Consider the following 8,146-nt stretch of genomic DNA (forward strand, 5'->3'; position numbering starts at 1 on the left):
AGCCTGTTTGGCTCTCCCTGGCGCACCCAGATGGTTCAGCTGAATTAAGCGCTTTAAGACTTGGCTCCTACAAACACAATAAATAATACTATTTATTGGTTGTGGGTACAAGTTAAAGAAGCAGAGTTGGTGTAATGACCGAGCCTCCGCCTCTCCTAGGCCTGGTCCTGAGCTGGACATCTAACATGGTGTTTGTAGGAGTGGAGGACACCTTTCGGGAGATGAGTGTCCATGACCACGTCCATATTTCTGCGTGGTCCAGGTGTTCTGGGTCAAGGCCCCAGAAGCTGGAGACAGTGCCTCTCTAAAGTCAGAGAGATTTAGGGACTGATATCAGAGCCACCTGCTTACATTCAGGATAGGGAAGCTAGAGCTCTCTCCCCGTGCCCCGGTCGGTCGGTCGGATGAGATTTGCTTAATCAGTCTCCCCCCTCTTTCTTTTTGGAGGAAAGGCTGCACAGAGGTGCTGCTCTGGCTGTTTTTGCCTTGAATAATAAACGGTCTGTCCTCTGATCTCCAAAGCCCTGTGCCTCCTGTCACATCGAGTGGGCTCAGGCCTCACACTCTTGAGTTTCTGACTTAACGTCACCTACCAGGTGGAGCTGTTAAGGGTACTAAGTTAGATCATATAAGCATGGAGGGGCTAAGAAGTCGGTCCTTTTGCCCTCCCTGCTGCATACAATCTGTGTCCTCCCCATTCATGTGGGGAAGTCCTACTGCCCACCCCTACCCTTGCCGTGAGGATGTTAGGAGGGGGCAGCTGTGGGAGGTGCCTGGGTGCAGGCCGAGGCCCTCACCATGGGACAGAGAGCACGGAGGAGAAGGGGCGTCCACAGCTCGGCGGAGGCGGCCCTGATCCGCAGGTGCCCAGCATCCTGATGTTGGCCTTCAGGGCCCGGGGGTCGGGGGGGGGGGATGCGCCCTGGAGGAGCCCCCCAGTGGGGGGATTTTGGGGTGGCGCCCGTGACGCTGTGGCCCGGGTAGAAACTCAGAGCTGCGGCCCGGGATTGGGTTCGAGCCCCAGGGGTGCAGGAGGCGTTTCCACGCCCTCCCTCATGGAGGGGGGTCAGGGCAACCCTCGGAGGCCCGCAAAGCAGCACCCAGCTTTTTTTTCCAGGTGAGGACACTGAGGTTCAGAGGGCTGAACTAGCTCATCGAGTCACCAGGCTTGCCAGCGGCAAACCGGGACCTTACCTTGGGGCCCCGGGGAGGGGGACCCCAGCCGGTCACCGCCCAGGGCGCCACGGGTCCCGGTTGGCCGGCTCATTGGTGGCACGGGGCCTCAAGCGCAAGATTGCAAAAGAACCAGACTGACTGTTCCGTGCCACCTCGTTTAGCAATTTATTTTCTTTTGTTCACATGGGCATTTCCTTACCTAGAATCTAATCTATGAAGTTAATGGGGGTGTAAATCCCTCCGAATCACCATCTGCCGCCTCCCTCCTGCAGGATGCCATTAACATGGTAATGGCTAATTCCAACTGGGGTCTGTTAAGAATTCCCCAGGGCCTTTGCCAAGCGCCCAACGCTTCCTGACCCACTCTGTGCCCTTGGAAAATCGACTTGCTGCAACAGTGTTATAATAAGCCCCCTGTATTTGAGGGTTAGGAAAACATGCTTTAAATGGCCCCGGCCAAAGCAGGGAGGGAGGGAGAGAGAGATACAATGATAAAGAAAAAGAAAGAGAAAGACAGAACATGAAACAGAGAGAAAGAGAGAGGGAGAGAGCCCAGGAAGGGAAAGGCAAGGAAAGGAAGAAAGAAAAAGCAAGATGGGCAGGCAGGCAGGCAGGCAGGGAAGGAGTGACCAGAGCAAATCAGCAGAGCCAGGGAAAGTTTGTATTGATTGAGGACTTGAGGAAATGGACTGAGGGACAGCAAATTAGGAAATGCATAATGCACGGAGAATGTACTCTGTGGAGCGGTCCTAGATCAAAGATCCCACACAAGGGCCTGGAATCCATAAGTTTAATTTAAGTGCCAGAAAACGTTTCAGAGAAGCGGCAGAAAAGCCTGCAAAGATTTTTTTTTTTTTTTTTTTTTTTAGGATCCCATTTACCCCCAGAGAGATCGGCAAGGTGTTATCCGAAGCACGGGGCAGGATTTCCTTCTAGATTCCTGATTTGCCAGAAGGTTATTCTTTGGTCAAACAACACCCAGTGTGAAGAGAAAATAGGAGGGAGAGCTACTGCTGCTGGGGAAAGAAAAGTGGGTTGAAGTTCTTGAAAAAGAGCCCTAGCCGAGAAAAAACACTGAGTGACTGGCTGTTACAGGGAACTGATGGCTTTTAATATTTGAGGTTCAAAGTAAAAAAATTAAAAAATAAACACAAAACCACTGTCACGAGGAAGAGAGTAGCTTGTTTGTTTTGCATTGGCACATCGCCTTGGGGACCTGGAGTGGTAGGAGGCGCTGACCCCAAGTGTCTCTGTGTTTCTCCTACACTGTCAGTAGGTCTGCTCTGCTGAACAGCTCATCTGCGTTGCAAACAGGAGATTTTGCAGATGATGATGGGCCTCCAAAACTCCAGGTCGTATTTACACGGAGTCTTTATTTCCAGGTACCTTTGTTTGCATATAGTTTGGTAAAAATAATGACAGAGAGTAGTGCTGTGGTGTGTTGGCTGGGTTTTCCCCCAGGACATCCCCGTAGCTTCCAAACTATCAAGGGAAGGATGAGTAAGAGACTTCCTCGGGTTGTGCAAACAGTGGGGTGTGGCACTTTATGTTTCTTAGTGAGGGGTGCTGAGTCATAGCACGTTTTTCTAGCCTATGAGTTTCCTACTGCTGTTACAAATACCATAGTTTTAGTGGCTCCACACAACACAGATTTATTCTCTTGCGGTTCTGGAGGTCAAGAGCCAACAATAGGTCCATAGGGCTGCATTCCTTCTGGAGGCTGTAGGAGACAATTGGTTTCTTTACACTTCCCAACTTCTAGACGTGGTTCACATTCCTTGGCTCATGGCCCCTTCCTCCACCTCCTTTCCTCCCTGAACTCTGCTTCTATTCTTATACGCCCTGCGAGGACCCTCGTGATTTTATCGGGCCTATATGAATAATCCAGGATAAATATCCCCGTGTTAAAAGCAAGATCCTTAACTTCTTCATCACGCCTACAAAATCCCTTTGGCCATGTAGGGTAAGATAGTCAGAGGTTCAGAAGTTTGGCGTGTGGAACATCTTTGGGGTCATGATTCAGCCCACCATGTGCAGTCTTGATGCAGGAGCAGCATTGTAAAATGTAAGGTATGTGAACATATTTGCCAATTAAAACCGTATATATGTATTAATGTTCCATATACTTGACGCAAAAATATCTATCTTCTTTAGCACTTATTATAGCTGTTTTATTGTCTTCTGGACCTTGGTTCTCAGCTGAAAGGCAAGTAACATGTAGTTCAGAAAACAGTTGTTAAATCCTATGCTTTCCTGATTTCTTTTTTTTTTTAAGATTTATTTATTTATTCATGAGAGAGACACACACACAGAGAAGCAGAGACACAGGCAGAGGGAGAAGCAGGCTCCCTGCAGGGAGCCTGACGTGGGACTCGATCCCAGGACCCGAGCCGAAGACAGGAGCTCAACCACTGTGCCACCGAGGCATCCCTGTTTTCCTAATTTCTTAACCTGCAATCTATTAGCCAAGAAATCCTTCTCAGTTCATGTGCCTGGAAGGAAGAATGGTGGCGGCATCCCCAGTTTTTCCCTATTGACCTGCAGATACCCAAATATTGACATGCATTTTGATAGTGACGTACAGAATTTTGCATAATAGCAATAAAAATTAAGTGGTCACCTATTTTGCTTGGAACTGGATTGGATATTTCCCACCCATATCTCATTTACTACTTACCAGAGCTTCCTGAAGGCTGTATGACTACATTGATTTTACATGTGGGGCAACTAAGAATCAGAAAGAGTAAGTAACTTGCTCAAGATGAAAAAAACTAGTTAGTTGCACTCTCGAAGACGTGATAAATGTGAGGAACTTCCCATTCCCAACACACACACATACACACACACCACAGATTCCTGAGTTCTTTCATTTGGCTGACACATTTGTAGATATTTAAGTGATGTGAGTTTCCCTCATTTTATTTTTTTAGAGGCATGTGCAAGATCAGTTCGGAATGAGAGCTAACCAGTGGAATTTTGAAAATATGATGCATCTGAACATGAGATACTTAAAACCTAGTTCATCTTCATCACTCTCCCCTTTATTTCATTTTTATTTCATTTCATTTTCAAGTTGGCTCAGTTCTTATAGCTGAAATGGCTTAATGGTCATTCCTGGTGTGTACATTTGTTACTAAATTTATTTCCTCAGTTATTCTTCACAGATGGTGGTGACCTCCCCTCATTGCCTTTCCCTTTTCAACCTACTGAGAAAAGCGCTCTCTCGGAACATCACGCCACTGGCCCATATTAAACATATTGATTTGAAAGAAATAGCTGGAAGGTCACAGCAGTTGGGTGACAGTGAGCCCTGTGGTGAGTGGGGGCTCTGCTGGTTAGCATCAGGGCTGGGTTTGTGGTCTTAGGTCTTATTCAACTCAAATCCCAGGAGTCATCAGTAACAATGATGAGGCTAAAGTGGCCTCAAAGCGCTGGAAGCACAAAGGGGTAGGACCCACGGAATGAGTGGTTTCAAAGCCCCAGGGAAATGAACTGATAATCCCTAAGGGAGTGCTCCCATGGAGGGCGATTCTGAGAGAAGTTTCCAGGCTTCCAGTTCAGATAGGCTGCCCGGGGAGGAGGGGAAGAGGCTTGAGATGGAGGGAGGAGAGGTGAAGGAAGAGTGCTGGTTTAAAGGAAAATGCTCTTAGGTGTTGGATCAGCATTCCAAGTGCATCATAAATGGGCTTGTCTGTTCATTGGTGTCCTTCTGACTGCACGGTCACCCAAGTGCATGTTGTGTGACCTTCAGTGTATTTGTACATTATCTCTAATTTCATTTAAAATACAACCAAATGTGGGCTAAGAGGGTCTACACATCATCCCCTACTCACTTCAAGAGACCAGCTCTTAGTCCAAATCACCATGCGAACTGAGGCCATATGATGTCTGAGTCCAACTTTCCTACTTAGCTTTCTCTGAAGATTAGGCCAAAATCTTGAAATGAATCCTCAAATACTAATTTATATTCTTGTTCACCCAGTACAAAAACCGGAGGACACAAAATGTCCTCCTAGGTCCTTCCCTGACATTGTAGAGAAAAGAGTACTGGACTTGGAGTCGAGTTATGTGGGTCCAACACATGATATTCTACTTCCTAGTTATGGAACGTCCCTGAACCTCCATGTTCTCATCATTAAAATGGTGAAAATAATAACTACCAGGAAGCATTGTTATGAAAATCAAATTGGTGTCAAGGCTCTTGATAAAGGATTTAGTGAAATACAGATATAAATATTTATTGTTACCTCAGGAAGTAACTAGTCAGTTTTGGGGACCTACAACATTTAAAGTAATTAGTGTGGAGAGAGTCCCTAAGATGACAAAGCAACAGGTACATAGGGAACAATAAAAAAAACCCTCAGAGGTATCCCACAAGTTGCAGATAAGAAGACTGAGGCACTAAATTTTACCAGGTCCAACATAACATGGGTGACAACACTGGTTCTAGGAGCCAGGTCTTCTGATTCCCAGTAGAATGCTTGCTCCGTGATAAGACAGTTTCAAAGGATTAACAAAAAGTGCCTTAAACTATCCTCTTCATCTACCTACCGATGGCCATCTGTACCATGTGGCCTTTTTTTTTTTTTTAAGATTTTATTTATTCATGACAGACCCAGAGAGAGAAAGAGAGAGAGAGAGGCAGAGACACAGGCAGAGGGAGAAGCAGGCTCCCTACAGGGAGCCTGATATGAGACTCGATCCCAGGACTCCAGGATCAGGCCCTGGGTCAAAGGCAGGTGCCAAACCACTGAGCCACCGATGCGTCCCCCCATGTGGCTTTTCTAATTGATATGGTGCATGTCTCATCCCTCCCCATCATTCACAACCTCACAGCCCCGTAGACTGTGAGTTCTTTAAGTAGCGTGTCTACTGTAACATGGCCTCCTCCTTAGACAACTTCAGCACAATTCCACAATTAAAGCTGGAATTCAAATAGAATGTGATCAATGAACTAATCTATTGGTTCCCATTTCTTAGGAATGCATTATGAATGTGTATAACCCTTTAGCTCTCCTCTTTTTCCAAAGCTTTACCTTACTTAGAGTGAACATTTATTTATTAAAGGGTTCACTTATATGACAATCTAGGGATATATTAAGAGGATACCTGTTCCTTTGTCATCTTAGGGACTCTCTCCACACTAATTACTTTTTTTTTTTTTTAATGTGGAACACTTCACAAATCTGTGTGTTATCCTTGCACAGGGGCCATGCTAATCTCTGTATTGTTCCAATTTTAGTGTATGTGTTGCTGAAGCGAGCACCACACTCATTACTTTTAATGTTATAGGTCCCTTCATTTAATGAGGCCTTGGAGGACCAGCAGGGCTTTCACTATGAGAATTGACAGGTGAGAGTGGCCCATCACATGCAGATGGGAGAGCTGCCTGGCTGGGAAGAGCAAGCGGAGCAGCTGGGTTTTTATTAGGGCATTCTGGAAGGTAAGGAAAATGAACACAATAATTCAAAGTGCATTCCATCAAGTAGTCTGGATGGGTGAACCACAGCTAAAATACTTTTGCTTATTACAATTTGTTATTAAAGCCTTTTAGAAAATGTATATTATGACTGTGATAGACTGCTACAAATAGATAGCCTCAAGTTTTGAGTGCCTGATATTTTGTCCATCTTCCTTTTTCTAGTTCCTTTGAGAATCTTCTCCTCTCTTCTATATGTCCCTCACAGGGTAGGAAATATAAGCCAAGTTTGACCAATCATGGTCCATTACACTAGACATGGCAGTTGTTGGTTTCAAGATGAGCATGGGGACCATACCACATCAATCAGGGCCATTTTCAAACAGAGACCTTTGGGAAGATCAATGTTTGCCCTTGAGTTTGCTAGAACAGGAGGATGTAAATCTTGACTGGCACTTAGAGGGTGACAGAGATTCTCTCCTGACCAAACTAGTTAGGCTCCCCTGAGCCCTCTTCTTGACTAAGCCCCAACCTTGGCCTTCTGTGTCCATCCTGTCCTTGCCCAGCCTGCATAGCCCAGGTTTAGCAAGAATCTTGATAAGACAGCTTATGGAGAATCCTTGCCCCCATCCCTGCCTCCACTTGATGTCTCATCGAATTCCTCATCCACCATGTTGATATCTAAGTCCTTGGCCTGCCTTTAGCAAGAATCCCTCTACCCTTGATGTCATCTCTGAGTAGTTTAAATTCACTGCCCCCTCCCAGCCCCCGCCCCTTACTCTTTGGCTCTTTCCCCAACGTCCTTGTTCTTGGAATTGAGCCCAATCTCTCTCTCCGATTACAATAGTGTTGACCCCCTTGCATTCTAACACTTTAACAAGTGTCGGAATCATTCTTTTCTTTAACAGGGGCTAACAGAACTCATCAGAGCTGAGAGATGGAGAGGCAAAGCCCTGACCAAACTTGAGACTGAGTGCCTATAAGCCAGATGCACCCATGGACCTTCTAGTATGTTAGCTAGTTATCTCCTTTTTACTTAACTGTGATGGTGTTAGGATTCTCTCACTTGCCATGCAAAAGGCTCCAATAAATGCAGCAAGTCCTCATTGCTTTGAGGAAACCTGACATAGACTACCTGCGTAGAGTGGTATTAAAGCCAAAATCTAAGACAGCCCAGATTTTCCCCTGCCTCCTCTCCCAGTGGCAATGGGAATGATAGTAGGTATTTCTTGCAGATAGTCTTTCAAAAATTAACGTTTTTAAAACATCTGTTGCAAGGCAGACACTACACTAGTTTTGTATATCCTATTCTATTTAATTTTGCCTTATTATACCTAATACTCAAATCAGGCCACTGCCCATGTGTTTTAATGAACCTTGGAATGTCTACCACCAAATCACATGTTCTTTCTTCCACACCTCTCTAGATGCACTTTGATAGGGATCTTTTTCCTTGACAAAGAACATTGTTTCTTTTTGGTTCTACTTCATAAAAATTGTGAAAATTTGCCAACCATTTCCCATTGTTCATTGGTTAGTTTCTTTATACTC

General features: G+C 45.5%; 1 non-coding gene across 1 annotated transcript; it reads right to left on the reverse strand.

Annotated features, from left to right (window-relative positions):
• Positions 1-6,338: 6,338 nt before the first annotated feature.
• On the reverse strand, positions 6,339-6,442 carry LOC112932396 (U6 spliceosomal RNA). The gene has a single exon (XR_003237466.1). It is a non-coding gene; the product is annotated as a U6 spliceosomal RNA (small nuclear RNA).
• Positions 6,443-8,146: the final 1,704 nt, after the last annotated feature.

The sequence above is a fragment of the Vulpes vulpes genome, chromosome X, assembly GCF_048418805.1.
Source record: "Vulpes vulpes isolate BD-2025 chromosome X, VulVul3, whole genome shotgun sequence".
NCBI classification, from domain to species: Eukaryota; Metazoa; Chordata; class Mammalia; order Carnivora; family Canidae; genus Vulpes; species Vulpes vulpes.